General features: G+C 39.4%; 1 protein-coding gene across 23 annotated transcripts in view; it reads left to right on the top strand.

Annotated features, from left to right (window-relative positions):
- The window catches only part of SRPK2 (SRSF protein kinase 2), a 255065-nt gene that overhangs the window by 169630 nt on the left and 60539 nt on the right, over positions 1–24896 (top strand). The window contains exon 1 of one of the 23 annotated variants that reach the window (XM_072791517.1): positions 2742–3106. The exons of the other annotated variants lie outside the window; for them this stretch is intronic. The gene's annotated coding sequence lies outside the window, so the exon portion shown is untranslated. Of the gene's footprint in view, positions 1–2741; positions 3107–24896 lie in introns of those variants that run through there. 23 annotated transcript variants of the gene reach the window in all.

The raw sequence follows: 24896 nt of genomic DNA, 5'->3' as shown, positions 1-24896 counted from the left end.
TTCCTTTGAGGGGGAGGGAGGGGCAGAATTTTTATCATGCAGATTACCTCACTTGTGCTTATCAGGAAACTTCTGGTTGATTGTTAAAAGGTCACATTCCTAGGGTAGGTTGAAACTATAATTAAGTCTTGGTTTGCTATCTTGGGGGGGGCAATAACTTGTTTGGGCTTGTTTTTTTCTTTGTTAACACTTGTTTCTTTAACCTGGAATAGTTCTTTAGTCTTTTCTTGCTTTTTTGACTTTGACATTTATTATTATTATTATTATTATTATTATTATTAAGATTTCATTTATTTATTCATCTGAGGCGGGGAGGGGCACAGACACAGGCAGAGGGAGAAGCAGGCTCCATGCTGGGAGCCCGATGTAGGACTAGATCCCGGGTCTTCAGGATCATGCCCTGGGCCGAAGGCAGGCGCCAAACCACTGACCTATCCGGGGATCCCCGTGACTTCCACATTTTTGAAGATTGTAGGCCAGTTATTTTGTATACTGTTTCTTAGTTTGGTAAACTGTTTTATTTTCTAGGTTTTGTTTTATTTAAAGTAATCTCTGTACCCAAGATGGGTCTCCCATTTATAACCCCGGGAATAAGAGTGGCATGTTCTACTGACTAACCCAGCAGGTGCCCCCATGTTTCTTGATTTGGAATATCACAAAAGTGTTGCTCTGTGAGAAGTATTCTCTTTGCACATTATTTTATCAGGTAGGGCACTGTTTTGCGAAGTTACACACACACACACACACACACACCCACACCCATAATAAGTATTTTGTTGAGAGTTCCTTCTTTGAGACTGTAAATAAGTATCCCCTTGCCAACTAATTTGTTTGCTTCCCCCTTTCCTTTCTTTCTCTTCCAGTCTCCCACCACTCCCTCCCATCTATCTCCCTGTCTTTCTGGCTATTTCAGATGGACTCATTCATGGATTTCCTTTTTATTCAGTGATTTCTAATCAGTTACTCCCCTTAATTGTTTTGATGCTTGGCTTATCTCAAATTTGGCCTTTAGGAGTTCCTTCAAATTGGTTCTGTGTTCTTTTGAGATGTCTTGTCATTTGAACACTTTCTTACTTGCAAGTACAGTAAACTGTTCCTGACTCATCTTGTATTTTCCCTGCTCCAGCCCTGGAATCTGCTCTTTCTACAAGGATACCTGGTTCCTTTTAGTGGGGGACAGTATTTAGAAAACAGGATCTGGGCATTAGGTATGATTATCATTGTTGGGGTGTCAGTGCTTCTAGGTTTCTTAGCACAGCCCTTTATGTTTATATAGATTTCTTTCTTTTTTTTTTCTAAGATTTTATATATTTATTTGACGGGGAGAGAGAGAGAGAGAAAGAGAAGGAGCGTGAGCACAAGCAGGGGGAGCAGTAGAGGGAGAAGGTGAAGCAGGCTCCCCACTGAGCAGGGGCCCTGATGTGGGGCTGGAACCCAGGACACTGGGGTCATGACCTGAGCCAAAGGCAAATGTTTAACCAATTGAGCACCCAGGGGCCTCTTATATGTATTTCTGTATTTATATTTAATTCTACTTTTGCTTATGTATATATTAAAATATGTGAATTTAATCAGATATCTCTAATTCTAGCCTAATACCAGGGGATTCAGCCCAGTTTTTTCCCTTTCTGTATTTTTGGGTTTCTTTCTTTGACAGTAAGAGGCTAGACTGTCATTATCTTCATTACGTTTAATTATTTGATTAATTTCCTTGTACATGATGAATCACCAGTCACACTGTGCTCAGATATCCTTTTTACCCCGCCCTGTCTAGTGATTGGGACTGAATTTTTCGGGCAGGGGGCAAGGGAGGGATGGCTCTTACAGTTTAGGGGTGGGATTCCTGTTGTCTGAGGAGGTGTCTTGTCCTCCGTCACTTCTGTTTTCTTCAACTTCATTCCTAGAGAATCTCTGCCCTACCAGCTACTCTTTAGTACTCACAAAGTAAAATAAAACACCACTAACAAAACACACTACCTGTTTTATTTCTTCACAAAAGAAATATTTGTTCTCCTTAGGAAGTAGGTACATCGGGGTGGAGTGAGCAAAGTCACCTGGAATCTGAGCACCCCACAATAGCTGTGGTAAGCATCTGGATCTCTGCCCTTCTGGATCAATCGTGACCAACCAACCTTTTTATCTCTTTACAAGTCTTTCCCCATTCAGCCACTTGAGCACGGAGGGTGCTGTTTAAAGTTCTAATATTGCTAAAGCATCCTCAGTGCTCCTTTCTCTTTGGCTGTGCATTCTCTTTCTTCACAGCTGGCTTGTTCCCACTCATCTTATTTTTTGCTCTTCCACCAAACCCAGGAGGATTATGGTCTTTGGTGCCTGAGAGTCGTGGGTTCAAGATCTGGCTTCCCAGTTCTGTGTCCTCAGACAGGCTCCTTTCCTTTGTCTACGATATAATATCATCTCTCTGTGTAATATAACAGATTACCACCTAAGATTTTATTAGGATGAAAATGTGACAGATGTGTGAAGTATGTGCCATGCTGCCTGTACATAGAAAGTGCTGAAGAAATGTGAATTTTATTTTCATGTGTCCTGTTCTTGTTCTTTGGTCTCCTCTGAAGTTTGTTCCCATGTGTGTTTTCCTGCCACCCCCTTCATGCTGGTCCCCGAGGGGTCTTTGCTGCCTAACTGTGTTGGGCTTGTTTCCCTGGCCTCTGGGGAGAGAGCTGCGTCAGCATGGCCTCTCTCTCTTCCTGTCTCGTTTCAGGGTCACCTCTGATCAGTTGTCTCGGGTTAGGCCTGTAGCAGCAGGCTGGGCAGTTTGTTCAGATTCCTACTTCCAAGCCCAGGAGATAACAAGGGTCGGGCACAGGGTGAGCCAATGAACAGACACTTCCGGGAGGCCCTTGTGCAATACGTGCACGCTTTGTGAGTTTGAGCATAAAGCCACTTCGCTAGAGTAGAACCTCCTCCTGTGGGGAGATTGTGGTGCAGGGAGGGTTTTCAGAGCGTGACTCTACCACCTGCCTCAGAATGGCCAGGGGCGCATGGTGGACGTTCCTGAGCTGGACTGTAAATCTTGAGTTGGGACGCCAGCCAGTACGACCCGGACTCACCCAAGTATTTCAGAACCTCATCAGGCTCGGCTAAGGTATGTGCCTTGCATCTGAAGCTCCAAAGCTAGCCCTGAGAAGTGGCTCCATTCACTGCATACTGGGTGGCTGAAGAAGCACTGTGGAAGGGGAATTAGCTGCTTTGAACTACCTTATGGGTAAACATTTTTCTGTCCATCAGCACATATTTGCTACAAGGACTAGGTTAGTGGTGACGGTAGGAACATTGTTTTGTTGTACCATCCTGCCTGCATTGACTGTCTCCTTGGAGTTGCTTTTTTTTTGGGCTCCCTTAAATCACACTTCAATAAGGTGGCGCCTTGTGCAATTTTATCGTGTGTATTATTTCTGGAAATATCGATTTCAACACTTTTGTGGTCTGACTTGGTAAGCATGTGTCATTTCCTCAGAAAGGCCTTCTTTGAACCATTAATCACATCTTCATTAGGCCCTTCCAAGCTCTGTACCTCCCAGTAGTCTCTACCAAAGCTCCCCCATCCCCCAGTAGTCACCATGGTGTGTAATTATACATTTATTTTTGTGTTCATTTGTGATCTGCTTCTCCTCAGTCTGGGAGATTCCCTGTACTCAGGGGCTATCTATTTTTGAACCCCACTGCATTTGTACTCTCTACAGTGCAACAAATATTTTTTTTTGTTGGATAAAGGAATTGCCTCTAGTGTTAAGCTCTACAACTAAGGGCCGTATGGCACTGATGTTTGCTCTGTGTCTTGGAAGGCATGTCCAGAGTGAGGAGGTGGACACAAGTCAGAATCTAGATCTTTCATTTCTTCCTGGATCTTCTTAAAATTATCCATCATGCTCTGAAGGTCTTATTTGTTATCCATTTGAGTGGCATCCATTTTTTTCTTATGAAACTTAGCAATATCTTCTTCAAAACATAGGATAAACAGTATAAATATTCACACACTAGAAAAACGTCCAATGACTTTCTTACACACAAATTGCCTTTCCATCTATGAATAATGCTCAGAATGTAAAGTCGGTGATTAGTGGTTATATGTTTTCATTGGCCTTGTCCCTCCCTACAATCTAGGACTTAGAACAGAACATTTATAGCTTCAGCTTTTCTTAAAATAAGAAAGCACTATACCTTACATAGGGACTGCCTTAGAAACCAATGTCTTACAGCTTGTATTTTATCGAAGTGTAGTCTTTAATTTGTTTTTTTCCTTTTTTTCAAAGATTTTTTAAAAAATTTATTTATTCATGAGAGACAGAGAGAGAGAGAGAGAGAGAAAGAGAGGCAGAGACACAGGCAGAGGGAGAAGCAGGCTCCATGCAGGGAGCCAGACGTGGGTCCCGGGTCTCCAGGATCAGGCCCTGGGCTGAAGGCAGCGCTAAACCGCCGAGCCACCCGGGCTGCCCATCCTTTCTTTAACATAAAAAAGATCATCTTTATTCATTCACAGTTATTTTCCTTAAAACCACTAATTTTGTGTACATACTTAATCTTACCCTGGTTGAATGTATTTTTAAAATTTGTTGGCTCAATTTGGCTTACCTGAAGCCTTAATAAGAAATTGCTTATCTCTATGAACAAAGTAATAGATACTTCTGAATTAATTGCAGGCAGCCTCATTGCATTTCTTTCATGGGGACTGAGGAGATTCTGACACCTGATAGGCCCACTGGTACTATGAAATGCTGCTGACGAGGGTATGATCACTAAACTTTAGTTAGCATGACAGTTCAATTCTCTGAGGTTTACTATGTATAAAGTATTGTGTTTTACTACAGAGATTACACAGGTGAGTGAGAAATCAGCCCCCATTCTCTAGGAGTTTGTAGGCTCAGAACTTTGCCACTAGAATAAATATAAGCTAGTTAGTGCCAGAGCCTTCACTGGTCTTGCCTTCCCAACCTGTCCATGGCACTTAATAGAATAATCTGGCTGAGTAGTGACTGAAGAGACCAGATCAAAAAACTACTTAAATAGCCTTTTTCACCTTTATTGTGTGGTTAATTAACTATAAGGCGGGGGTGGGTGGGGAGGAAGACTTTATTGATGGTGCAGGATTCTTCTTTGACCCAGTCCTGGAGGCTGGGACTGGCATTTCTGGGAAGCGCTAAGTGCCCTGCTTTTCCAAGCCCATGGCATGCTAAAAGCTGATGCATAGATTAGGTTGAAGAGGAGTTTGGGAGCATCACGTAGAGGATAAAGATGAAGATAAGAAATTTGTACATGAAGTAATTTATTTTTTTTATTTTTATTTATTTATTTATTTATTTATTTATTTATTTATTTATTTATTTATTTATTTTTTCATGAAGTAATTTAAAATGCCAGCTCCTAACATATGTTGGGGAAAAAAAACCTTGAAGAAACACAGAATAGTTCATGTGTGTGTATGTAGATTTCTTAAGATACTCTGCGCACAGGTCATTTATCATTTCATGGCAGATACTTGTTTTCTTCACATTCTTTATGCATTTTATTTTTCTTGCTTGCTTGCTCTGTGCATAAAGTTGAGTAGAAGTGGTAAGAGTAGACGTCTTTGATTGTTTCTGATCATCAAATAAGTGTGTAGATATTTTTAAAATATTTATTTGAGAGAGAAAGAGAGAGAGAAAGTGCATACGCATGAGCAGGGGGAAGGGGCAGAGGGAGAATCAGACTCCTCATTGTGCGGGGAAACCAAAAACTTGGGGCTTGGTCCCAGGATCCCAAGGTCATGACCTGAGCCAAAGGCGCAGTTGCTTAACCAACTGAGCCACCCAGGTGCCCAAATGTGTAGATATTTTTTTAGCTATCTTTACAGGTTGTGATGGATCATAGATTTAAATGTAGAGCTAAAAGTATAAAGCTTTATAAAAAGAAAAAAAGTAGGAGGATATCTTCACAACCTTGCAGTGAGGGAAGATGTCTCAGAGAACATGCAAGACATATTAACTACAAAATAAAAAATAATTTGATTTCATCAAAATAAAGTATTTGCAGATTAAAAGGCACTTTTAAAAGTGGAATGACCAGGCTCAGACTAGGAGAAAATATTGATTTACATATATAGCTTACAAAAAACATAATTAGGAGAGGGAACATGGGAAGTTTAGTGAGGTTTTAGAGTAATATTCTTCATATTGACTAGGGTGTATCCATTTGTCAAGTATCAGGGAATTGTGTACATAAGATTTTTTACTTCCATCTTATGTAAATTTTACTTCAATTTTTTAAAATAGTTGCCATGCCTACTTATGTATGGATTATAGGATTCTGTGTGTGTGTGTGTGTGTGTGTGTGTTTTACCTCTTGGTCTTATTTTTCTTGGTTTTCTGTACTAAGCATATATTTCTTTGTAAATAGAAAAAAAAGAGAAATGTTTAAAAAAGGAAAACTTAGCTATGAGGAACCATTATAGATTTTGAGCAAGGAGTGGCTTTATTTAAGACAGAATAATTTGTGAATCTTGAATGGTCAGAGAGAGAAGATACATATATATAAAGGAGAAGTCAGAAAAGCTAGCAGCACCATGGAGGAAGCGTCTTAATCATTTGACAAATGACTGAATGTAGATGACAGTGATGAGAATCTTCCAACTCTTGAACTGTGGGGCGACTAGAAGAAGAGCAGTGCATTTTGGGCATCCTTTTTTTTTTTTTAAAGACTCAATTTTGAATCTGCTTGCCATTTTTTCTTTGTTTAGGACGTTATTTGGCTACTAAAAAACTCAGAGCCAAATGTGCAACCCTCCTGTAACACGTGAGCGAGAATTTCCAGCATTGCATTCTGTGTCCTAACTTCACTGCAGCATTATTCTATTTTATTTTGTTTCTGGACTATTTTTTTCTTTGCCCCAATTTCCTTCTAATTTTGTATCTTGTATTATGGTTTTATAAACTGCCTCAATTCCTTACTGGAAAGAAGTGGATTTGGCACTATTAACAGCAACAATGAAATCATGGGTGGGGAAATTTTGAGGAGTTTGACTTTATTCATTTTAGCTTAAAGAAACTAGTGTAGATATCAAGAAGACAGCTAGAAATAGGAATCTGGGGCTCAGAAGAGTGGCTAGCAAATGGTGTAGTAAAGAATTTAACACTGCCCAGGGCACATTAGTGGCTCAGTTGATTAAACATCTGACTCTTGATTTAACTCCACTGGAAGAGGACACCTGGATGCTCTGCATTTGGGACCCTCCTAGGTCCTGCCTCATATGTCTTTTCCCTTGATTGATTTTAATCTGTGGCCCTTATGTTTGTGATGAAATGTAATCATGAGTATCAATAGCCACCGGGGAGTTCTGTGAGTTCTTCCTACAGATTATTAACTGTTGCAGCTAAGCTTGGTGTTGGGAACCTGCAGATTTACAGTTGGTATCAGCGCGACTGCTCAGCTCTGCAGTTCTAGGAGAAGTGGAGGTGCTCTTATAGACTATTCCCAAACCTTACACAAGTACTACAGATTTGATAGGAAAACAAGTCATGTTAAGATATGTTAAGTGAATAAAAAAGATACAAAGGTGCTATTCACTGACAGACCTTTGGGAGATCCAGTGGAATACAGGAGGAGAAAGAACAAGTTGAAAGAAACAGAGCGGTCAAGGGGGTAGGAGAACAGCCAGAGATTGGGATTCCACTTGACAGATCAAGGAACTGAGCACTCAGCAGTTCTCTTTGTCTCCATGAAAAGGTCCTGCACATATTCAGTTGTGTAACTGGAAATTTCCAATTTGGGGGTATAGAGGAGTCTTAATTGAATTCTAAATGTCAGTGGTTCTGTCCCAACCTGTTAGCCCCCTTCATAATTGGCCCTTTTGCGTCTTCCCGTCCCCAGAGGCGTGTGACATGACATCTGGGCCAGAGCCACCATGTGATGTCTGTCAAGGACCTCCTCCCTGCTCAGTCAGGTTGCTGTTGGCCAAGCTGCTGGGGCTGCCCCGCTGTGCTCAGTGCCAGACCAGGACTGGGTGGGATAGCTGCAGTGACAGGGCCCTGCCCAAATGCCTCCTGTGTCCACTTCGTTCAGCAGGGGTCAGCCTGTTCTGCTGTATCGCCACACCTCCCCGTGCTCTTTCTGGGAATGGTTCCTGAAGCCATCCCATAGCCCTCTCTGCCAGCCTACACCACTGGGCCCAGGAGTCTGTTTTTAGAAAGAGTCCACAGTGTGATGGCCCACTTCTCTGTCTCATCCTCTCCCAGTCCCCTTACCAACTTCCTGGAACATAATTTCCTTTACTTTCCTTCTTTGGCCAAAAACTGAAACTCTTATGCATCATTTCTTGTACTCTGGCTTTTCAGGGCTGTCTACTATTTATCTTGGTGGGCCCCAGGCATGTTTGATTCTTATTTGGGATCTAAATTAAAATATTTAAAACATTTACAAATAGAACCTAGTAACCTAGTGTTAAGACAAGTTTTGGAATAATATATTTTCTCTCTTTTTAAAAATATATTTTTACTAAGATACAATTGACCTATAACATTATACGTTGTACGTTGTACGATGTACATTGTGTAAGTTTGGGTGTTGATTTGATACATTTATATATTGCACTATGATTACCACATTAGTGTTAGATACCGCTTCTATCATGTCACATAATTATTATTTCCTTTTTGTAGCGGGAACGATTACAGTCTAGTCTCTTATTAGCAACTTTGAAGTTTATAATAGAGTTGCCTATATTTTTGATTTCCCTCTTGAGGCTAGTATAAAAAAGAACTGTATTCTTAAGAATTCCTTATTCTGTCTGATCCCTCTCCTTCTTAGCACTGATATTCTGGATTGGTAGAATGGATTGGGTAGAATGATTTTCGTATTTATCTGTACTAGATCCTGTTTCAACCTAGAATTGAAAAGATTGAAATGAAGTAAAGGAGTTTTAGATTTTTTTCTCCTTTTTTCTCCTTTGTACTGACTATTAGTACTTGAAAACTTGATGGGTTTCTTTTTCTCAACAATTATCTGTACTGAATACAATATTCACACCTCCCCCCCCCCATCCACTAGGTTTTTTTTTTTTTTTTTAAGATTTTATTTATTTATTCATGAGAAACAGAGAGAGACAGAGAGGGAGAAGCAGGCTCCATGCAGGGAGCCCAACACGGAACTCCATCCCGGGTCTCTAGGATCACACCCTGGGCTGAAGGCGGCGCTAAACCTCTGAGCCACCTGGGCTGCCCTCCACTAGGGTTTTTGAGTTGCCAGACCCCCAAGAATGCCTGAAGCTGCACGTAGTTACCAAACCCTATATATACATGTTTTTTCCTATATATATGTGCTTGTAATAAACTTTGTTATAAATAAATCAGGTAAAGGGATTAACAACAGTAATAGAACAATTACCATATACCGTAATAAAAGTTACATTCTCTCTCTCTCTCTCTCTCTCTCAAAATATTTTCTTGTTTTGTTCTTGGGGTGAAATGAGATGATAAAAATGCCTGCTCGAAGAGATGAAGTGAGGGGAATGATGTAGGCATTGTTTCCATTGTTTCCACTGACGATCTTCTCTTGATATGTCAGAAAGAGGATCTGATCCCCTGCTTCCACACTGCAGTTGGCTGTGGCTCATTGAAACTGCTGGAAAGGGGGTGGATAATACTTAATGTAAAATTTACCACTTTAGAGGCTACTGTTCATTGGTTTTCAGTATATTTACAAATGGGGCAACTATTAGCACTGTCTACTTCCAGAATGTTTTCATCACCCCAAAAAAGAAATATGTTCATTAGCAGTCACTCCTTGTCTCCATTCTCCCAGTCCTTGGCAACCACTAAATCTACTTTCAGAATCCTACAGCATGTAGCCTTTTGTGGTTGGTGTACTTGATATCTTTTTAACTTTAATCCGTTTTGCAGCATATATTATTATTTTATACCTTTTTATACTATAATCTGTATTCCAGCTATATTACATTTTGTCCATTTATGAGTTGATGTACCTTTCGTTGTTTCTGTTTTGGCTATTAGGAATATGCTAGTGTGTGCATGGGCGTGCGTTTATGTGTATACTTTGTGTGTGTGTGTGTGTGTGTGTGTGTGTGTATAAGTTTTTGAGTGGGCATGTTTTCATTTTCTTGGATATACCTAGGAGTGGAATTGTTTTTAGGTCCTATTGTAACTCCATATTTAAATATCATGAGGAATTGCTAGACTGTTTTTCTTTTCGTTTTAAAGTGTTTATTTTTTTAAAGAAGTTTCGGTTGACTATAATTTTATCATATTTTGATTATGCTTTACTCTTTTGTCCCTTTATATGCTAATTAAAATCATTCTACCTACTTCTGCAACTTTCATTGATCCTTTCAGGCTACTAAGCTCTTTTCACTGCACCACTTATATTCACTGAGCCTTTTTTTTTTTTTTTTTTTTGTGAGCCTTTAAACTTGAATCTCTCATCAGACTTCTGGAGGAATAGTAATTTTTTCCTCTATTAGTAATATAGTGAGATGGAAAAGTTCTCTCCGTGACTGGTACGTCTAAGGCATAAAAGGAAGAGTTTTCAAGAAGGAAGGATTTAATTATAGCAGTATTCAGGGGATCGCTGGGTGGCTCAGCGGTTTAGCCCCTGCCTTCAGCCCATGGCGGTGCTCCTGGAGACCCGGCATCGAGTTCTGCATCAGGCTTCCTGCGTAGAGCCTGCTTCTCCCTCTGCTTGTGTCTCTGCCTCTCTCTGTCTCTGTCCTTCTCATGAATAAATAAATAAATTCTTAAAAAAAAAATAGCAGTATTCAGGTAAGCCAGAGACTTAGGGAGATGAAGGCTAGGACAAGGCCAGTGAACTACCTGCAGGGAGTGGCCCTAGAGACCCCATCAATTGGGGCCAGTGATAGGTCTTGGAGGTGAACAGGTATACTGGAGCACTCATAGCAGATTGTTTGTAAAATTTAGCAGTTAATGAAGAGAACATTTTAGCTTGTTGGGGGTGAGGTTCAGTTAGATATGAACAAGGGAAAGTTGACTTTAAGACAGGATACCCTGAGCATATTTCTAGGCAGAAGAGAAGAAATCTGGAGAGAGGTAAGAGGGCTGGCAAAGAAAGAATCAAATGAGTGATTTTTGGAGATAGTAGTAGTCTCGGAAAGATAGAGGTCACATCTTTCTTGCAGAATAGAGGAGGTTTTACATAGTTGTTGTGGGGAGCAGAACAAAGACTGTCTGGTTATTATTGTTGGATAAAAATTATTCCAGAACTTAGCAGCCTTAGGCCAACTTTTAATTTTGCTTATGATTTTATGGATCCAGAATTTAGAAAGGTCAAAGCTAGGATGGTTTGCCTCTGCCTCATGATGTCTGTGGCTTCAGTTGAGACATCTCAAAGGCTTGCAGTGTCTTGATAGGCTGAGGCCTGGAATCATCCGGAAGCTTATTTAGTCACATATCTGGCCCCGGGACAGGAGAATTGGAAGACTGGAACTGCCAACTGGAACACCTCCATGTGGCTTGGTTTCCTCATAGCATGGCAACCTCAGAGTAGTCAGACTTCTTACCTAGTGACTCAGAGTTCCAGAAGCAGACCTCCACCTTTCAAAGTGAGAGCTGCATTGCCTTTCAGCCTAGCTTCAGAAATCACGCAGTCACTTGTGCTACATTCTTTTTGGCTAGAAGTCTTTCAGGAGCTAGTCAGATCTATAGGGAAGTAGAGTCCATTTCTTGATGATAGAACATCAGGGTTCTAGAAGAGCAAGTGCTTTGGAAGATACTGTTGCGTCATGTTTTAGAGAATATGATTTGTCACAAGAACTTAATGAAGGGACATTGCAGACTCCCTGTATGTTTAGCTAGATTTACTTTTTGGTGTAATCATTTAACTGCTTTTCCTAGAGCATAAATTCATTTAATGCTTTTTTTGTTTGGCATAGATTATAAGTCCTAAGCCTAAAGTCCACTAACTATATCTAAATTGCTGTGTTGGTTGCTTCATGTAGGAGTATGCACAAGTTGGTGGATGAGTTAGGCTTTCTTATGATGATTAAACTATAAATCATTAATTGCTTTTGGATTATAAAACTAGATGAGGCTTTAGATTGAGGCTCAAAAGTAAGTTCTATTTTCAATATATGTGTTGAAGACTTTTTTTTTTTTTTTTAATTTTTATTTATTCATGATAGGCACACAGTGAGAGAGAGAGAGGCAGAGACACAGGCAGAGGGAGAAGCAGGCTCCATGCACCGGGAGCCTGACGTGGGATTTGATCCCGGATCTCCAGGATTGCGCCCTGGGCCAAAGGCAGGCGCCAAACCGCTGCGCCACCCAGGGATCCCATGTGTTGAAGACTTTTTACTTCCTATGTTTGTAGCCCTTTGAATCCATGACCTATGTTCTTTTCCCCATTTTTAAAATTTCTTTTTTTTTAAAAAGATTTTATTTATTTATTTATGAGAGACAGACAGAGAGAGAGGCAGAGACACAGGCAGAGGGAGAAGCAGGCTCTTTGCAGGGAGCCTGATGCAGGACTCAATCCCAGGACTCCCAAGATCACACCCTGGGCTGAAGGCAGATGCAACCACTGAGCCACCCAGAGATTCCACCCTCTACCCGCCCCCCCACCATCCTAAAAATTTTTTGAGAATAGTTGAGAATTGGGATTATTCACAATGTATTCTTCTTCATTTTTTATAAGAGATGTAACATCTGCTTGGGAAGACACCTGCAGTTGTGTGGTTGAGTCAGACATTGCTGTGCACTTCAGTATATACTTGCTCTCTTATGGTTAGTAGGAGCCAGAAATAACAATGGGCCTTGACTTCCTGAAGAAATGTAATCTTTCAGTTATGTATTGGTATCTGAGTGTATATAATAATGGCCTTTGGTTTTAAATAGAGAACTGCTTTCAGGATTCTCTTACTTTAAAAGTTTCTTATTTACTAAAAAAAGAAAAATCTATTTTTTGCTTGTCTTTTGATTTTTGAATTCTGCTTTTACCCAACTTAGACTTTCCTATTCCCAGATCAATTGTTTCCCCAGTTTATATTTTAATATATTGTATTTGATCTTATCCAGAACATAATTGAGAACCAAAAAATGAGGCCATGAATCTTTGAGTACATGTGAATAATGTCCAAGTTCTTGCACTAAAGCCCATGTTTACTAAAAGGCAAGAGAACACCCTTTCAGAATTTAAAATAATACCTTTTTATTCTTTCTTTGCCCACAAAGCAAGTAAGGGGAAGGCTAAGAACACAAAATAAAATATAAAAGCTATAAAAATCAGAAAATCCCAATGAACACTGCAGCCTTAACCTGCTTGATATAGTGATAAAATGTTTAGGCAGAAAGACCATATGTCTTGGGGGAAAATCAGATTGGTATCAGAGTTTTGTACATCAGCATTGTAGGCCAGAAGACAATAGAGTAATGCATTTGACATACTCAAGGAAAGAAATTCTTTTTTTTTTTTAATTTTTATTTATTTATGATAGTCACACAGAGAGAGAGAGAGAGAGAGAGAGAGAGAGAGAGAGGCAGAGACACAGGCAGAGGGAGAAGCAGGCTCCATGCACTGGGAGCCCGACGTGGGATTCGATCCTGGGTCTCCAGGATCGCGCCTTGGGCCAAAGGCAGGCGCCAAACTGCTGCGCCACCCAGGGATCCCAAGGAAAGAAATTCTGAGCCAAATATTTTGTTATCGAGTCAAAGTGACCTTCAGTTATAAAGGTCCCATGTAAATTGTTAGGCACATGCAAGTCTCAAGGGAATATTGTTCTTTGAGAAATCTGTTAAAAAAAAACAACACAAACAACCAAAATTAATGCAGAGGGATAGACATAAAGATTGATTTCATGAAATGACAAAATTATACTTGAAAAATTACACCTCTTCCAGTCCTCTGGAGTGTTTATCTTACAGCATACTATTAAGTAGGTGTATCAACTAGATACTCAAATGGACTTTAAAGTATCGATGTTTAGTTTCTGTTGACTGTATTTTTCAATTTAAGGATAAATTTTTTTAACAACGTATTCACTAGAGCAAGGATTTAGATTCTCCTGTCAAAGGTACTTGAAGAGATAAGTAGTTGTGCCTGACACTGTGTATTTAAGAAGCGATAGGAAACAGATAGAAAATGTGTCTGTGAGCTCTCTTGAGCTGAGAATTCTGAGATTTGTAGGTAATTAGTATATACAATATATTTTCAGTGAAATCGCACACTTAGCTCTATGTGTAGTTATGAGAAAAAAAAAAACCTTGTGACCTAAATTACAGAATCAAGTGAATCTCTGTACTTAGGCTCTTGATCAAGACAGCCGTTGACCATTTATTATCTGATGATAATTCCGCTGCATTTTAAAGACTACCTACCTCCAAGGTACATTGATAGAATACTGTGTTCTAAACCATTCTTGCTGGATTAAGAAGTGATTCAGGGATGTTCTAGACTATAGAATGTAGGGATTAGACTTTTAGAGTCTGCCTTGCCACACGTGCGGATTGCATGTCCACTGTGGGCTGTCATTCCTTTTTTTTTTTTTTTCCTTAAGATTTTATTTATTTATTCATGAGAGACACAGAGGGAGAGGCAGAGACACAGGCAGAGGGAGAAGTAGGCTCCCTGCAGGGACTTGATCCCAGGACCCTGGGCTGAAGGCAGGTGCCAAATGAGCCACCCAGGGATGCCCACTGTCATTCCTTTTTAAAACCTTTTTTTAAGATTTTATTTTTAAGTAATCTCTACTTAAAAAAGTAAAGCCCATGCTAAGAGGGGAGAGGAGAGAATGTCCTTTAAGAATTTCAAATAATTTCTATTTACTCTTCCTTTGCCCACAAAGCAAGTAAGGAGAAATAAGGTATAAAAGCTGTAAAAATCATAAGATCCCAATACAGCCTTAACCTCATTGTTTCATTAATAATGAAAGTCTAAACATGACCAACTCTCAAGGCTCTTCACAATCTGATCCCAACATGCTTCTCTTGTTTTCTTCTTAGCCTCAAATCTTATTTTAAACATGCCTTCCTGCTGTTGTAATTTACCTTTTGCTATCTCTTTTTCCTTCTGGGCCTTCCTCTGTTTTTCTGTTATAGGGTAATATTAACTCAGAATTTAATGTAAACCCACATCTTAATCTGGTAAAGCCTTCTGAGTTTCTCTCTGACACCATACCAAGGAACAGAGAACTGGCCTCGCTCGAATCTGTGTCTCCTGTGTTCTCTGCTTTTTCCCTCATGTTTTTATTGATTTGCCTGTTGTGATCTATCTAGTTACTGTGTGCTAGGAATACTGTCTTTCTCCTCATAGTGTTTAAAATCTCCTGGAATAGGGGCACCTGGCTGGCTCAGTCTGTGGAACGTGCGGCTCTGGATCTTGGGGTTTTGAATTTGAGCCCCACGTTGGGTGTAAAGATTACCTAAAAAAAAATAAAATCTTTAAAGTAAAATCTCCTGGGAATGACAAATGAGAAAATGAATAATTAAAATATTGTACTTTGAAACAGAACATACTGAGACATTAGAGAGGTACATAAGAGAAGTATAAGACAGGAGCTTCTCCTCAGCCTGGAAAATCAGGAAATGCTTCCAAGCAGGAGGGCCTTGTTTGAGCTTAACCTGTAAGATAAGTAGGTGTTAATCATATCCTAACATTTTACATAATTGAGACATATTTTACACATAGAATTCATGGAATATAATAGACAAATAGATGAGGAAATTATAGAAAAGAATAATTAGGGCAGCCCGGGTGGTTTGGCGGTTTAGCGCCGCCTGCAGCCCAGGGCGTGATCCTGGAGACCCTGGATCGAGTCCCGCATCAGGCTCTCTGCATGGAGCCTGCTTCTCCCTCTGCCTGTGTCTCTGCCTCTCTCTCTCTCTCTCTGCATCTCTATGAATAAATAAATAAAATCTTAAAAAAAAAGAATAATTAGTCACATTAAGGTAAATACATAAAGATTTATTAATATATATCTGTACAGTTTATGAGTGTGTAAATTTTTCCCTGGGTTTCTTAGTCATCAAAGCGAGGAAGGAAGTGTAATGGTTATGAGACTGACAGTTTTCATAAGATGAAAACAAACTAGTCACTCTAAACAAGAGTGCTTTTTCGTGGTGCTAAAGATAAATCTATCATGAACCAAGATATTTCTGAGATTTTATTCTTCCTACAAGCTGGTAAGTTAGCCAGCCAGTTTCATAGATGCTTGCAGAAGACCTGAGACTCCTGAGTCAGAAACGGAGGGTTTGATGACTCACAGAGCCACAAACAGCATGTGTTCATGTCCATTCTGGTTATCCCTGACCCTAAATCCCACAAGGGCCCTGTGGAGGCAGGCAGGGCCAGGTGGATTCTCTGCATGCTGTGCTTTGTATCAAAGTTAAGGAACTTCAAGCTTAGGAAACTCTAATCTTTTATGGGTATGCAGCCAAACCTGCCTAACCTTTGTTCCCGAGGGGAGATATTTATCATACTGGACAGCAAATCACTGTATCCTCTTCTCCAGTGGGAGTTAGTATGTCTGTTTTCCAAGGTTATTCACTTTGGAAACCTTTGAAAGATAGTATGGAACAAGGACGATCAATGTCTATATTCAAAAGATGTGCAGAAATCTGGTTGGTTTGGGACCAGGTTCTCTCATGACATTACAGTCAAGCTGGGGCTGCAGTAATTTGTAGGCTTGACTGGCCTACAGGATCTGCTTCCCTGATCATTTTGGAGGTTGTTGGCAGGTCTCAGTTCCTTACTGCTGTTGGCTAGAGGTTTCAAGTACTTAACACATGCGACTCTCTACAGGGCTGCTCACAACAAGGCAACGAGGTGGAGAGGAAGCACTCAAGATAGAAGCCACAGGGACACCTGGGTGGCTCAGCAGTTGAGCATCTGCCTTTGGCTCAGGTTGTGATCCTGGAGTCCCGGGATTGAGTCCCACACCAGGCTCCCTGCATGGGACCTGCTTCTCCCTCTGACTGTGCCTCTGTCTGTCTCTGTGTGTCTTTTATGAATAAATAAACAAAATCTTATAAAAAATAAATAAGATAGAAGCCACAGTTTCTATAAAACTATGATAAGCCAACACTCTAATTTCTTGGGAAATGACAAAAACTTGAATTTTGAAAATCTTGATTGTTTGATAAGTATATTTTAATGTTTAACCATTGATAGACAAAAAGATGAATTTCTTCAATCAATGTGATACATTAATTATATCAATAAAAGAAGATAAAAAGCATATGGTCATTTCAGTAGATGCAGAAAAAGCATTTGACAAAATACAAAACTCATTCATGATAAATACTCTCAAAAAAGTAGGTTTACGGGAAACATACCTCAACATTCATAATAAAATAATATGAAAAACAGTGAACTTCATACTCAATGGAGAAAAACTGAGAGCTTTTCCCTTAAGGTCAGGAACAAGACACAGAAGTCTATTCTTACCACTTTTTTTTTCTTTGAAGATTTTTTTTTATTTATTTGAGACAGAGCATGTGCACATGAAGTCAGCAGGGGAGAGGGGTAGAGGGACAGGAAAAGAATTTGAAGCCGACTTCTCGCTGAACATAGAACCTGACATGGGGATCAACCTCACAACCCCGAGATCACGATCTGAGCCAAAGACAAGAATCTGATGTTCAACCCACTGAGCCACTCAGGTAACCCCACTCTTACCACTTTTATTCGTATTGGAAGTCCTAGCCACAGCAGTCAGATAACAAAAAAGAAAAAAAGGAAAGGCATCCAAATCAGTAAGGAAGAAGTAAAACTTTCATATTTGCAGATGACATGTTATGATATATAGAAAACCCAAAAGATTCCATTAAAAAACTGCTAGAATTGGTAAATGAGTTCAGTAAAGTTGCATGATATAAAATCAGCATACAGAAATCTGTTGCATTTCTATATACCCATAATGAAGCAGCAGAAAGAGAAACTAAGAAAACAATCCCAATTACAATTGCATCAAAAATTATAAAATAGCTAGGAGTAAACTTAATCAAACAGGTGAAAATGACTTGGACTCTGAAAACTACAAAATATTAATAAAAGAAATTGAATACGACACAAAGAAATGAAATGACATTCTATACTCATGGATTGGAAGAAATTTATTGTTAAAATGTCCATACTGCCCAAAACAATCTACAGATTTAATGCAATCCCTATAAAAATACCAATAGCATTTTTCACAGAACTAGAATAGGCAGTCCTAAAATTTGTATGGAACCACAAAAGAACAGGGCACTTGGGTAGCTCAGTGGTTGAGCATCTACCTTTGGCTCAAATTGTTATCCTGGGGTCCTAGAATCGAGTCCTGCATCGGGTTACCCAGACGAAACCTGCTTCTCCCTCTGCTTATGTGTCTGCCTCTCTCTCTGTCTCTGTTGAATAAATAAGTAAGATGTCTTTAAAACAAAACAAAACAAAACAAAACAAAACAAAGCCACAACATATCCCGAATAGCCAAAGCCATCTTGAAAGAGAGACAAAACTGGAGGTATCACAATTCCAGACTTCCAAGTTAAATTACAAAGCTGTAGGAATCAAAATAGTATGTTACTGGCACAAAAACAGACACAAGATCAAGGGAAAAGAATTTGAAAACCCAGGAATAAACCCACAATAACATGGTCAATTTTCAACAAAGAAGGAAAGAATATGCAATGGAAAAAAGTCTCTAACAAATGGTGTTGGGAAAACTGGGCAGCTTCATGCAAAAGAATGGAACTGGACCACTTTCTTCTACCATACACAAAAATAAATTGAAAATGGATTAGAGACCTAAATGTGAAAACTGAAACCATAAAAATCCTAGAAGAGAGCATATGTAATAATTTTTCTGACATTGGCCATAGCAGCGTTTTTCTAGATATGCCTCCTGAGGCAAGGGAAAGAAAAGCAAAAATAAACTATTGGGAATACATTGAAATAAAAAACTTCTGCACAGTGAAGGAAACAAAACTAAAAGGCAGCTTACTGAACGAGAGAAGATATTTTCAAATGACATATCTGATGAAGGGTTAGTATCCAAAATATTTAAAGAACCGATACAACTCAACACCCCAAAACCAAATAATCTAATTTAAAAGTGTACAGAAGACATGAACAGGCATTTCCCCCCAAAAAAGACATCCAGATGGCCAACAGACACATAAAAAGATGCTCAACATCACTCATCATCAGGGCAATTCAAATCAAAACCACAATGAGATATCACACCTGTCAGAATGGCTAAAATAAAAAACAACAAATAACATGTGTTGAGGATGTTGAGAATAAAGGAACCTTCTTACAGTGTTGGTGGGAATGTAAGCTGGTGTAGCCACTGTGGAAAACAGCATGTAGTTTCCTCAAAAAGTTTAAAATAGTACTACCTTACAATCTAGTATTTGGACTATTGAGTATTTACCCAAAAAATACTAATTCAAATGGATACATGCACTGCCTATGTCCATTCCAGTTTTATTTACCATAGACAAACTATGGAAGTAGCCCAAATGTCCATCAATAGATGAATTTACAAAGAAACACACACACACACACAGGAATATTAAGCGGCCACAAAAAATGTAATCTTGTCATTTGCAACAACATGGATAGAGCTGGAGAGTATAATGCAAAGCAAAATAAGGCAGAGAAAGACATACCATATGATTTCACTCATGTGGAATTAAGACACAAATAGGCAGAGGAAAAAGAGACAAACCAAGAAACAGTTTTTAAAAAAGATTTTATTTTTTAGAGTGAGTGTGGAGAGGGGCAGAAGGAGAGAGAGGGGGGATCCCATGATCCTGAGAACACGATGGAAACCAAGATGCCGTCACTCTTAACTATAGAGAACAAACTGATGGTTACCAATGAAGGGGGGGGGGTTAATAAAAAGGTGATGAGGATTAAAGAGGTACACTTATCATGATGTGCACTGAGTTTATGGAATTGTTGAATTGCTATACTGTACACGTGAAACTAATCTAACACTGTATGTTAACTCTCCTGGAATTAAAAACCTTTAGAGAAAGAAAAGTTGGGGATCCCTGGGTGGCTCAGCAGTTTAGCGCCTACCTTTGGTTTGGGTTGTGATCCTGGGGACCCGGGATCGAGTCCCACATTGGGCTTCCTGCATGGAGCCTGCTTCTCCCTCTGCCAGTGTCTCTGGCTCTCTCTGTGTGTATCTCTCATGAATAAATAAATAAAATCTTAAAAAAAAAAGAAAGAAAAAAGTATCTTTTTGACATTTGATAGCTATAAATCATCATCATATCTGGAGTATCACAAGCCTTTTACTAATTGGACTATGTTAATAAGTTAGATTACCCATTGGGCCAGTTTTACCATCTTAACTAGATGTTGACCGTACCCTGAAGCCTGGTCTGCTGACTCATTAATCTGTCATTAGTCACAGTGGATTTGGATAATGGCAGAGCAGCAGTGAACACTTAAGTGGCACTGAATATGGGCCCAGGTATGGTTCTGAGCAGGTGACTGTAGGGGCAGGTATGCAGAGAAACAGTAATTTGCTCAGTGTTACTACATAGCTGGCGAGTGCCAGTGCTGATTGAAATCAGCATCCTTTTAAAAACACAAATCTAATAAATAAGTAGTTGGCAGGCGAGAGCTTAAAATTATTTGTTGGACTTCCTGTTAACATTTTGTATATTGAAGGTCTCTCAATCTATGGATTCTACTTAAATCTCTGTGGCTCCACTGCAAAAATTGTTTCTGTGTTTTATCATATTTTATGTTCAAGTAACTTGTTACTTCTTTAGGTCACAGATAAATAGGAATCCTCTTTTGGGGCATTTTCCTTTGCTCTGGGTTTCCCTATAGAGCTCTCTCCCATTCATTAGTGTTACAGAGAATATTTGGTGATAACACAAGTTAATTTATAATTAAAAGGGGTTTTTTTTAGATTTAATTTTTTTATTAGAGAGAGAGAGAGAGACCGAGATCGCCTAGGGGGTGGGCTTGATCAGGGAGAGAAACAGCAGCTAGGGGTGAAGGAGGAGGGAAAGACTCCTTAGCTGACTCTGCACTGAGCAAGAGCCTGACTCAGGGCTCCATCTCACGATCATGACCTGAGCTGAAATTTTCTCTTACTTGCTTTGTTATATACATATATGCATTTTTCTTTTTTCTTTTTTTTTAAAAGATTTTATTTATTCTTTTGACACACAGAGCATAAGCAGGGATACTGGGAGAAGGAGAGGTAGAAGCCGACTCCCCGCTGAGCAGGGAGCCAGATGGGGGGCTCCATCCTGGGACCTCGATGTGGGGGTTGATCCCAAAACCCTGAGATCGTGACCTGAGCCGAAGGCAGACGCTTAACCAACTGTGCCCCCAGGTGCCCCTTGGAACATTTTTTCTTTTACCGAGTTATTGAAAAGGAAGTTCTAAAAATCATGAGTTTTTACTCCAAAAAATCATTGGCAGATTATCTAAGAAAAAGCACTCTCATTATATAGCCATAATGTCATTGTTACAACTAAGAAAATAATTCCATAATATTATCTAAAATCCATATCTTACCTTTTATACCAGTTTTTTTTTTATTTTTATAATCTGTGTCCTAATTGGTTTAGCCATTACATTAACTTTTTTTTTTTCATCCTCTATGAATGAACGCCCTCTTCTTTTAGTTCTTTGGCAACTTTAGGTCCAAGGCTGTCTATAGGTTTTTCACAAATGCTCTTGTTGCTACTTTGTCCAGAATTTTGATCTGGAATGCATGTTAGATATCAGGAAATGTGGTTTATTTGTTTGTTTTTCCTGTTTATTGAACTAATCATATGGTTTCTAAGTTTTTATTTCTGGGATAAAACCCGCCTGGTCATGGAGTATTATCCTTTTTATATGTTTAATTAGATTTGATGAAATTTTGTTGAGAATTTTTATATTTACATCATGGGGAAAATTGGTCTGTAGCTTTCTTATAATGTCTTTGTCTTTGGAATCAAAGTAATGCTGGCTTCATAGATTGAGATTGGGAGTGTTTCCTCCTTTTCAGTTTTTAGGAAGTATGTAGAATTGTTAGTATTTTTCCTGTAAATGTTTGATATTATTCACCAATTTGTTTTTTATGGGAAGATTTCTAACTACAAATTGATTTAAAAAAAAAAAAAAAACTGATACAGAGGAGCGCCTGGGTGGCTCAGATGGTTAAGTGTTTGCCTTCCAGCTTAGGTCATGATCTCCAGAGTTCCAGGATGCAGTCCCTGCTCAGCAGGCAGTCTGTTTCTCCCTCTCCCTCTGTCCCTCCCCTCTGCTTGTGGGCACTCGTGTGTGTGTGTGTGTGTGTGTGTGTGTGTGTGTGTGTGTGCGCGCGCGCGCATGCGCGCACGCACACTCTCTCTCTCTCTGTGTCTCTAAAATGAATAAAATCTTAAAAAAAAAAAAAAAAAAAACCGGGATCCCTGGGTGGCGCAGCGGTTTGGCGCCTGCCTCTGGCCCAGGGTAGGATCCTGGAGACCTGGGATCGAATCCCACATCAGGCTCCCTGCATGGAGCCTGCTTCTCCCTCTGCCTATGTCTCTGCCTCTCTCTCTCTCTCTCTCTCTCTCTCTCTCTCTCTCTCTGTGTGTGACTATCATAAATAAATAAAAAAAGATTAAAAAAAAAAAACAAAACCCAAACTGGGCAGCCCCGTGATGCAGCGGTTTAGCGCCGCCTACAGCCCAGGGTGTGATCCTGGGGACCCGGGATCAAGTCCCACGTCAGGCTCCTTGCGTGGAGCCTGATTCTCCCTCTGCCTGTGTCTCTGCCTCTCTCTCTCTCTCTGTCTCTGTCTCTCACGAATAAATAAATAAAATCTTAAATAAATAAATAAATAAATCCCCAAACTGATAGTTATTTAGGTAATTCTTTTTTTTATAATAAATTTATTTTTTATTGGTGTTCAATTTACCAAAATACAGAATAACACCCAGTGCTCATCCCGTCAAGTGCCCCCCTCAGTGCCCGTCACCCATTCACCCCCATCCCCCGCCCTCCTCCCCTTCCACCACCCCTAGGTATGTAATTCTTGATTGGAGCTTGGGTGTGTTGTGTTTTTCATGGTATTTGTCCATTTCATCTGTGTTTTCATATTTATACGTATAAAATTGTTTGTAATATTCTTTTATTATCTTGTAATAGCTATAAAATATGTAGTGATGTCACCTCTCTTGTGTTGGTAATTTGTGTTTTCTTTCTTTTTTCCCTGGTCAACTTAGCTAGTTTATTATTTTCATTTTCTTAAAGAACCAGCTTTTGGTTTCGCAGATTTCTATTTTTCTGCTGCTGCTTTCACTAATTACAGCTTATATGTTTATTCTTTTCTTTCTTCTGCTTATTTTGTTTTTTTTTTTCCTTAAGATTTTATTTATTTATTCATGAGAGACACAGAGAGAAAGGCAGAGACATAGGCAGAGGGAGAAGCAGGGTCCCCCTCAAGGATCCCGGGATCATGCCCTGAGCCCAGGCAGACAGATGCTTCACCATTGAGCCCCCCAGGCATCCCTCTTTACTTACTTTGACTTACACTTTTTTTTTGGGGGGGGGGGTGTTTTGTTTTGTTTTTGTTTTAGCTGGAAAGAACTTATTGATTTGAGATCTTTTTTCTGATATGGGCATTTGGTGCTCTAAATTTTCCTCTTAAATTTTAATGTCTTTGCAATATTTCACAGATGCTGATGTTAGATTTTCATTTAGTGTAAAATACTTAATAATTTTCTTATGATTTCTTCTTTATCTCATGGGTTATTTTAAAGTGTATTATTTTCCCAATTTTGTGATATTTTTACCCCATTTTTATTGAATTTTGTTGTGGTCTGAGAACATGCCATGACTTGAATCTTTTCTGTTTAAACTTTTTTTTTTTTTAAGATTTTATTTATTTATTCATGAAAGACACAGAGTGGCAGAGACACAGGCAGAGGGAGAAGCAGGCTCCATGCAAGGACCTGATGTGGGACTCGATCCTCGGTCTTTGAGATCATGACCTGAGCTGAAGGCAGATGCTCAACCACTGAGCCACGCAGGCGTCCCTTAAACTTGTTTTTTGCCCAGCATATGGTTTATGTTGTTACATGTTCCTTGTACTTGAAAAAAATATTTGCTATTGATTAGAATATTCTATAAATGTCGATTTTATCAAGGTGGTTGGTGGTGTATTCAAATCTTTTATATCCTTGTTGCTTTTCTATCTCTTTGTTCTATTAACTTTTGAGGAAAGAGTATAGGTATCTCTAGTGATCCCAGGTTAGTCTCTATAATTGTTTTGTGAACAAACTTCTTTTTACCATCTCTTCCTTTTTTAAGACTCTTGAAGGTGATTCTCAGGTTTTTCTTCAGACCTTTACAAAGCCTTCAGTGATTGTGGAGAGAAACCTCCCCATCAGAGGACTGAGAAACTAGTGTTCACACCAAAAAAATGAGTACTTAATAGCACCTTGATTAGAAAATAAAGACAGCTGAAAATACTTCCAGACTATTGTGTATGATAGAGTTCTGAACTTTTGATTCACTCAAATTGACCTTATTTTTGGCTCAGCAAGGAAAAGGGAGACGTCTTTATCTTTGGCCAACAATTCAGAACAGCTAGGAAGGATAGTTTTAGAATTGTCTTCTTTGGAGCCTTGATGGTTTGAGTAGAGCTTGAGTGACAGTTTTCTTCAGTGTGCTAGAGGGATAGGGGTTGGACAAGAAATCAGCAAGTGAACTTAATTACTTAACAGTCCATTTTTATTCCCTTGGATTTGTCATCCGATCTAATATTTATTTTTTTAAATAATTAAAGGTAAATTTCTAAGTGACAAGTGCATGGTTTTTATATTAAGTAATACAAATACTAATGGGCAGCCCGGGTGGCTCAGCAGTTTAGCGCCACCTTTGGTCTAGGGCGTGATCCTGGAGACCCGGGATCGAGTCCCACATCGGGCTCCCTGCATGGAACCTGCTTC

The sequence above is a fragment of the Canis lupus genome, chromosome 21 (genome assembly GCF_048164855.1).
Source record: "Canis lupus baileyi chromosome 21, mCanLup2.hap1, whole genome shotgun sequence".
Lineage (NCBI taxonomy): Eukaryota > Metazoa > Chordata > Mammalia > Carnivora > Canidae > Canis > Canis lupus.
The sequence above is the reverse complement of the archived record's forward strand: the minus strand, read 5'-3'. Positions and strand labels throughout refer to the sequence as shown.